The 9,694-nt window shown below is 37.6% G+C and overlaps 1 pseudogene; it reads left to right on the top strand.

The window, feature by feature from the left end:
* The first annotated feature begins 7,061 nt into the window (after positions 1-7,061).
* The window catches only part of LOC105288806, an 82,984-nt pseudogene continuing 80,351 nt past the window's right edge, over positions 7,062-9,694 (top strand).

The raw sequence follows: 9,694 nt of genomic DNA, 5'->3' as shown, positions 1-9,694 counted from the left end.
CTGGCATAATAGATCATTTTGGTCAACAAGATACTTTCTGGCATTCATCCATTGGTACGACTTGTTTCTTTAACAGTGTGGTCCTTCCCCCTAACAATCTTTATAATGTGACTGGAAAACTTACCACTGGGAAGAAAGGACAGAACTACAGTCTTCTATGTCATCGATCTCACTTGTGAAACCCGCATTCCTGGAGGCTAGCAAGTGGGAAAGAACCACATACATGAATCTATCCTAAGATTTACTTCCCCATTGAATTCCTCACAGGTAAAATATGTTAATGGAAGTGAAATGACACACCAAGCTAGAACAAAAACAGCATATTTCAATAGAACTTCTCTAACTTCAGAGTCCCTAGTGGGAGCACAAGTCTGTAGTGACATTGTCCAAACTAAGTAGGGTCTTTCCAGATGTGAAAAGCTCTCTATTCTTACTGCACCAGTGTCTTTTATTTGAGGCTTACATCTCCATCTAGAAGAAATTCCACTAAATTTATTCACTACACTTTAAAGGAATGTTTTTAACATTGGGCTCTTGCAGTTCTTCAAACAAACTTGAAGGCAATGAGGCCACATCTACAGCTGAGGTGTAAAAGCAGGTTCAGTGTCCAATTGTTTCTGAATACACCTCTATGCCCAGTTGTTCGGCATTCCAGAATATCTATTTCTCCCAATAGAAAAACTTTCCCACATCCAAATGGTGATCATGTTGTTTTATTCTTTCTGTATCACCACTATGCCCTCTGAGTTTTCAGAGAATTACATATTCAATCCTTCACTTATCTTTACAAAACCGAAGAAACGGGGTATACCAGTAGTCACTATGTTAATCTCTCAGTGATGTTCGTGCTGAGGAACTCATTAGAATATAATACCTAGAAGCAGCAAAGTGGAATGGATGAATAATTCCACAGAAGTAAAATGCAAAGTAGAATAGATGATTAATTTTACAGAGAAATATACATTTGAACTCTAGGCCCACCGTGAAATGTGTTTCAGTTCCATTACCTTCTCCACAGATACTCTTGCTTTCTTATCTCTTTCTTCTTTCTCCTTCCTGCTCTCATAGATTAAAGAGACTATTTGATCAACACTTACAAGCAAATCTCTACAAAAACTTAATATCCTTTTTCCTTTTAAGTAAACTTCTTTCAAAAATAATTCTCTACTTCCTAGATACGTATAGCAGATCCAGTGGGGGATGGCTTCTCCAGAGCCTTTACCACATTTTCTTTGAGAGAAGCACCCCAATTAATTCAAAGAAACAGTATTCACAGCCTCACACAATGGCTCCTGAATCAATGCTCTTCTCATCCTTTGCAGCCTCCATTATGGTTAAGAATGGCCACAGAATCCATTTCTGTTTAGTGACAAGTCTGCTGAGGTGGAGGTAGGGCAGTGCTCGGGGAAAGCTTTTGCTTCTGTTTTACTAACTAATGGGTACAAAATTCCTGATATCACCTTTTCCCCTTCCCTTCTTTTTGCTTGAAAATAGACATAAAACTAATACCACAGCAGCCATCTTCTGGTCATAAGTCATAATGTAAAAATATTAAGAGGTGGCCAGATTAACCACAGAGATCCCAAGACTGATGTCACGAGCCACCAAAAGAATGCAGTCAGCTGCATCCCTCGAAACATTTTGCATGTAGAAACAGCCTTAATTATTTAATGCTAGGAACCAAATGGTCCCTAAATGATACAGGATGGCTTGTGTTTAAAGGGTTAAACAGTTAGGAAGACCAGTCCAGATAATTCATTGGAATATACCCATTAGTGGACAGCCAACTCGATCAGAAACTGACTAACTCAAGACCCTCTCAAGAAAATTGGAATTTAAATAAATGAAAGGAAATATTAGGCTACCTGTTTAGAGTTCTCTACTTCTTAAATAACTTATCTGATATTGAGCTCTTTAGGGCAATGATTGCCTACAGTAGGCACTTAAATATTCCATTATTTTGGAATTAGCTCACAAAGTTCTCATAGCTTTCTAGTATTTGGGAGGAGAAATAATGGATAATGGGCAGTTTGCCCAGCTTAATAGTCCAAAGATGAGTGACACTCTGAATTTGGATGGACTGAAAACGAGAGAAGAGAAAGGGTTGCTACTCAGAAGTTTATTATTCTGTATCTTCTGTGTCTCACCTACACTACAGTATTCATGTTTCTCACCATAATTTCCTCAAATTATTCCTGCCATTTCATAGTCATTTGCAGAAAATCATCAGTTTTCTGCTTTCCCCGAGCACTGCCCTACCTCCACCTCATGTGCATTGTACCGATAAAGAAGCTGAGGCCAAAACAGAGATGAATTTGATAATAAGGTGAAAATTCACTGTCTGCTTTCCTATCTTTTACCCTTTGCTCAAGAACTGGATGGGGACAGAGGACAAGGGCAGGGATAAGAAAATACTGAGAACAGAGGATAAACTACACTTCCCAGGAGGCTGAGAAAGCCAGGAAGAACTCATGTAAAACAGGAAATAGTAAGATGAAATGTTGGGAGGGAGAAAGAGATGAAGAATTATAAGGTCTTTTGCATTTGACGGGGGAGAGTTTCAGAGTTTTATGAAGATAACGAATTAAGAGGACAGGGGATGTTATGAAATATCTCTGTGAACTATTTGTTCAGAGAATCTCCTCATCTTGAGGATTTCAAGAGAATATTTGGATCGCTTTGGAAGCCAGATTGTTTTCTTTAATGCAATACCATCTTTCTGAAATTGGATTTTGTAGTCATAACGATTCATCCACGTTTTAAAATCCGATATATAGATAGACACATGAGATGGGAATTAATGGCCTAGGCCAATAATTAATATATGTATAAGGAAAACCTCTAAACTCACAAAGAAATGCAGAAACTAACCATTAATAGAAACATCACCAAGAGCTAGAATCTTAGAATGTCACAGACGAAGGGATGATATAGGTTAGCATGTGCATTGTACCGATAAAGAAGCTGAGGCCAAAACAGGTTAATGGACTTGTCCAAGGTTATTCTCAAGTTTTGCCCCCAGTTCTATGTCATGGTTCCCTTGATCTCCTGCTATAATAACCTCAGATTGGTCAACAATTCAGGCCTCAGGCTTGCATTTGATACACTTAGACCAATGGGAGCTACAAGTAATCATGAGTGACATTTACTTCAAGAGGAACAGAAGAAGTAAATTACAGGGAAAACAAAGTTGAAACATGGTTAATGACACCTGCCAACAGCAAAGGAAACATGTTCTCATCTGCCATGACACCAGGAAATGAAAGCCAAATGAAAGACAAAAGTGTTCTCCAACTGCTGTCATCTAACCTGGTTCTCCAGGGAACATAAATACTGACTGTACAAGTCTGCAAATGCATCAGTAATGCAGGAGTGCAAACTGGACCTCCATGGCTAGCCCTTACAGATCCCCAAACTTGCACCCTGTATAAATCTCTAGATGCAATAAAATGCTGGGGTGGACTGTTAGGAAAAAAATAACATTTGCCTGCTGGAAAAGATATTGGCAAATGAGAAGAGAATCCTAGCTCCTTTCAATCTGGACCTAGAGCACCAAGCTCTATGTGCTTTAACCCTTAAAAAAGGACAAGTCTAGAAGGAGAATCAAAGACACACAAGTACTAAAACCATATTTCTATGATGCTACGCAAGATGAATAAGACAAAGCCCCCTCATAATGATCATGTTATGAAACTATGAACATTAAAAAAGGTAAGATCTCTCTAACACTGATGATATTCTGGGAGCAGAGGCCTACCTTTCATAGAATGAGGGAGGGGATGTCTGTATTTGCAATAACACGTAAGGTATTTCTATCACAGCTCAGGAGCACTTCTTTATAGGGCTTTGCAACTCACAGATTTCTGATCTTTATAGAGATTTCTGCAGAGCTCTAGATTTATTACTTTCCAATTTATCCAGCATTTACTGATCACCTCCTATATATCAGGTACTGTGTTAGATTCTGAAATTTTCCTATTATTCTTTAGATGATATGCTATGTAGACAGCTGCATTTAGATTAGCAAATTTGGACTTTGCAATAAGGTGAACCAGACAACCTGAAAGCTTTCTAAGAAAAAAGCACCTAGAAATATAAGCTAATGAATAAGCTCACAAGAACAAAAGAAAAGGGGACTGGAAACCAGAGCATTCAGCCAGTGAGTAACCCTGAGATTACTCTATGGTGATTTACTATCAAGATATGACAGAGACTGTTAGTGAACATAGATATTCATGAGTTCCTCTATATTTCCCAGCCTCCCTTATAGTTAGGCTGACCACATAACTTGAGTTCTGAACAACAGACTGTGGTTAGGAGTGATTGCCCCTAAATATATACTATGCACTCTTTTATAAGCTCTCCTCTATCCATGTATCTGGAAGAAAAGAAAAATGAAAAAATCATGTGATGGAAAATAACTAGATCCCCAACTCACTGCTTAGAAGAGAGCTTCCAGGAGAGGTGTCCAATCTTTATTGTGCATAAACAATAAACATGTATTTTGTTAAGCCTCAAAAATGTTGGTATCCCTTGTCATAGCAGCTGGCATTAATTACTGATATACAAGTTTACCTCAACTTACAATTTAATTTTTTCCACAAAAATAGCAGATGAGACCATGGGCCTTTGTGAGAAACTGATGTAAAGCTAGGACCCACAGATAATGTTCACAGCAACAAGAAAACGTAAAGACTAAAAAAAGTCCACCACAAGGAATTAATAAAGAAGCTTATTTTCGTCCAGTTGGCCACTGGTTGGAGGAATAAGAACAACAACAATATCAAAAACTTTCTCAAGAATTTGATATCCTGGATCTGAACCTCACATAGTTTTGGAGTTTAACTATGTACTAACCATATGAAACAGGAATATCCAAGTTAAAATTAACATCAAATAAAAACCTATGAAAATCTACAGCAACAGGAAGAGGAAAACATGAATACTCTCTAGAGAGACAAAACTTTCATATAAGCTACAAATTTCTATAGTTAAATTCCCACAGAAAATAAAGTCCTTATACGTAATTATAAAATACACCAGGAAAAAAGATTTCTAATTTTATTAGCATAAAAAGAGTCAACAGACTCAATAAACCATACAATTAAATCTCCAAGTAATTCAGAAAATTAAACTATAAGATAAAGCATATTAACTATGTACATTTAAAGCAAATGAAGATGTGCAAGATAGAGAAGAAAATTTAAGATAATATGTAGTGATCACTGAGAAGTGTGACAGATTCTTCAGGAATAAAGTATTTATTTCCCAGCCATTGGGAGGGGTTCTGGGATAGAGTCCTTGACTGTAAGTCCTCTTCCTAGGTTGTCTCGCATAAAGAAAATAGCTTCATCCAAGGTCACACCACCTTCTGGGGGCACTCCACATCCAAAGACTGATCAGGAAGATTATAAAGGCCTGACCCTGGCCTGAAGCAGGACATAATGCAAGGCCATCCCATTTCCACCTTCTCATGAAATCAGCTGATGCCTTCATTGTGACTGCCATGCACTTCCTCTTGCTCTGTTCAACCCTGCTTTGTCCCTCTCCCTTTCACGGATGTTGACCCCAAGCACTACTTAAAAAGTGCCCTCCTTGCTCACCTACATTTTGGAGTCTGCTTCTTGAGGAACCCAATCTGAGATAACATGGAACCACGAAAACAAACAAAACACAGCCAGTTTAAAAAATAATTAAATAGGAATTTTATGAAAGAAACATGTGGCCATGAAAAAAATTAAAAGGAAATAACTAATGGCAGATTATGCACAACTGAAGACAGAATTAGCGAAAATTAGGAAAATAAGTGGCAATTAGAAAAATAGATATGAAAACATTACCGAGACCATGTGTGTTGGATACCTACTGTTTGTCCCTCCCTCTAGATCCACTTTATACCCTTCTCCACCTTGTTTCTTGCCCTGAAGTGCTGACATAGATTGCAGGATAACCAATCAGCTCAATTTTCCTGGAACCGAGGGGTTTCACTGGACATAAGATTTTCATCACTGACACTGGGACATTCTCAGGCACAAGGATGCTCATTCTCCCTGCCTGTATGGACTATATCATGGACTCCGTTGCCCTTCACAGTTGAGGAAAAAAAGAGAGATTATAAACAAATGACAAATACACTGACAGCAAATGTCTCTACTGCAAAAAGTACATAAAATAATAAGTGCAAAAGTGCTGAAAGAAAACAGCTAATTGATTATTCAAGAGTAAAGGCAGAGTTGTAGATATCTGTTCCTAGCCATACAGGTATAACAAAGAATGGATTGACTCTCCTAACTTAAACAATTATGAAGCTAGACGAAATAGATGAAATGATTTTTTTCAGATATTACACAAGAGGCAACACAGGACTATGATCCTTGAGAGAAGGGAAGCCAATGAGGGCAGCCCAACAACTGCCAACCTTCTGTCTAGAGGTGGTTTCTAGGCCACAGTGCAGGAAGGGATAGCCCCAGAGCCCGGCAGTGCTTCTGACTTGAGAAGACATAGATTGGAGTTTGGAGAGGCCAAGAAGGCTCAATTTGAGGGGCAGGGTGCTGGAGAGGAGGGAGATGCATGGAAAGCAGTGAGCTCTGGAGGATCAACAGCGATGACCCTTTGAGTCTTTGAGTACTAATAGACGTACTCATGAGAGGAAACATACCTGAGACTGGGGAAAAAAAAACACTAAAAAGAGACAGCTAAACAATTCTCTGAGTTCTGAGATGACAAGCCAGCAAGAAAAAACTCCACGATACAAAGGGCCTCAGAAAGAAGTCTCAGGAAGGCATCACTTTAGTTGTGGGACTAAATTAACCTGGAAGGAAAGGTTAAACTAGAACTGCCCTACAGAGCTCAAAAGCAAATCTAAGAATGACCCAAATGATTGCAGCAATATGCCAGATACTATTTGAAGGAACGCAATAAAATCTAGTACCCAACAATAAAAAATTCAAAATGTGGGCTATCCAATAAAAAAATTACAAGGCTGGCAAAAAAGCAGTATATGTGGATCAAAAGCAGAAAAATAGTCAATCAATAGAAAAAGGCCCTAAGTGATAGAGGCAATGGACTTAGTAGAAAAGAACATTGAAACAGAGCTTCTAAATAAGGTTCACAAGCTCAACAATGTAGACAGTAACATGAAATTAATAAGCAAAGAAATGTAAGATGTGAAAAAACCGCTAGAGGTGAAAATACATTTTTAATTTCTTGAAAACATCTGTTATATACACTAAAGCAAAATAATAATGTATTATGAGGTATATCCAAAAATACTCTGGCAAAAATAAATAATGCTCTCTGTACAATTATTCTTTGCAACTGCACTGTACAATGTGTGGGCCTCTAAGAGTCTAAGCTTTTTTAGCGTAAGGTCCAGAATAAGAACCAACTCAGTTGACCTAATTCATGTCCCCTTTTTCATTAGTTCACTGAAGTCCTGCTTATCCCCTCCAGATTTTGCCTCTGTAATGGTTAGAAAAGGAAGAGAGGGTAATTTTCTCCAAAGTTTAGCAGTTATTAATAGCTGTCATTTATTGGATGTTCACCAGTGTACCAGTCAAGAGACTTACATGGATTATTTCATTTAATACAGTTGACTTTGCAGTCAATGGCAGACTGCATATACAACAGTGGTCCCATAAGACTATAGTGGAACCGAAAAATTCCTATTGCCTAATGACACTGTAGCCATCATAATGTCATAGTGCAATGCATCATTCACATGCTGGTGTAAACAAACCTACTTCGCTGCCAATCATATAAAAGTATAGCACATATAATTATGTACAGTACACAATACTTGATAATAAATGCCTATGTTACTGTTTTATGTGTTTGGTATACTATACTTTCATTATGATTTTAGAGTGTATTTTTTCTAAAAAAAATTTGCTGTAAAACAGTATGCCATGTTATGCCTTATCCATCTCGTGTTTACCACCTCTCTTGATTGTATTATTTTCTCTTGTGCTTCATTTAATCTCACGTTATTTTGCACAGTAACATGTTATAGACTGGAAGCAATAGGCTATATCATGTAGCCTGGATGTATAGTAGACTATACCATCTAGGTTTGTGTAAGTGCACTCTTTATGATGTTCACACAAAAGTGAAATTGCCTAATCACGCATTTCTCAGAATGTATCCTTGTCATTAAGCAATGCATGACTTGTGTTCACAACTGTCCCATCCTCATTTAGGAAGCCACAGCTAAGAGCTGCTAAGGCAATTATTCAAGATTTCACATATGGTCAGTAAAGCTGGCCTCTCTGGTTCCAGAGCCGAGCTTTTATAACTACAATGATGTACTGACCTCTAAGAGCAGGACTGATCTGAGCTATTCACATGTGCCCCCTTTCTTCTTTACCTCAACTGATGAAACCTGAGTTTCCAGAAGTTGAGTGATATCTAAGAAGAAAGTTTGATAATAACTGGTCATACTGTATTGTCCACAGAGAATGAAAGAGTGAATTATAAAGAGAAAGAAAACTTTAAACTCTTCCAGGCTCCCTGTTTAAAAATAAATATGGATTAGAAAACCAAGTCGTGCATCATTTAAGGCTCCGTATGGTCTTTGCCCCAAATCAGAGCGACTCATCTTGGTGTGAACTGAGGAGAGAGACCATAAATTCAACCTGTGGGACTGATTTTTCTTCTGCTTCAAGTTTATTTTGTTTCCCCATCTGTGTTTTAAATTCCACGAACACATCCTGTATCCTATATTGTTTTGAACCATCCACTATGTGTAATATAGAACTGGGCATATGTCACAGAGAAGTCACATAAATTTAAAAAAACAAATGAACGTGAACACTCTGGAAATTATTCAGTATTGTAAATTTGAGGCAAAAAAAAAAAATTGCTATTAATACTAAGCATTCCGAAAATACATTGGTTGATTGAGGCAGATTGTAGTTGTGGTCACAACTTGCCACATTTTCATAGCACTTTCAGTTTATAACACCTGTGACTTATTTCATCTGATTCCACCCTTACAATATGCTGGTGAAGTAGATACAAGATATTACCATTCCTATTGTGTAAAAGAAGAAGCTAAGACAAAAAAAAAAAAGTGACTTGTCCAAAACCACAGCTGTAAAAAGATGTCTGGCTGGGGTTCAACTCCAAGTGTCTGACACCACATCCAGATTTCTCCCACAATACTGCACTGCTTTCTTAATAGCTAAGTTAACACTTGTTTATGAACTTGTTTAGATTTTCTGATGGTTTGATTCCATTCACATTGGCTAGATAACCTGTCACTTTCAACTCTGTGTTACATAGATTTTCCTTTGTTGGTAGTATGTTCATTTTCATAAATTTCTTTATAACCTCAAAAATGCTTTACATTGCTTTCTGCAAACAATGTCAAGTAACCAAAATGTCTTTGAAAGATATTACAAAATGAGGGAAAACTAAAGATTTCAGATAATCTTTTATGTGCAGTAATGTATCTACCCATCAACCATGAGAAATGGGTGCTCTCATCCCCTCTTGATAGCTGAGATTTTAAAAGCCCAGAGCCATTCATACTTGCCCAGGATAACCCCTTTGTAAATCTGTTTAGGATTCAACATAATCTTGCCTGATTCCTAAACCCATGTTCTTCTCACTCTACCACTAGGAGGTTAGGATTTATTTTCTGGTTGACAGATATTGACATTCTGTGGCTATGATATTCTTTTTTTTTTTTTTT

The sequence above is a fragment of the Pteropus vampyrus genome, unplaced genomic scaffold (assembly GCF_000151845.1).
Source record: "Pteropus vampyrus isolate Shadow unplaced genomic scaffold, Pvam_2.0 Scaffold19, whole genome shotgun sequence".
NCBI classification, from domain to species: Eukaryota; Metazoa; Chordata; class Mammalia; order Chiroptera; family Pteropodidae; genus Pteropus; species Pteropus vampyrus.
The sequence above is the reverse complement of the archived record's forward strand: the minus strand, read 5'-3'. Positions and strand labels throughout refer to the sequence as shown.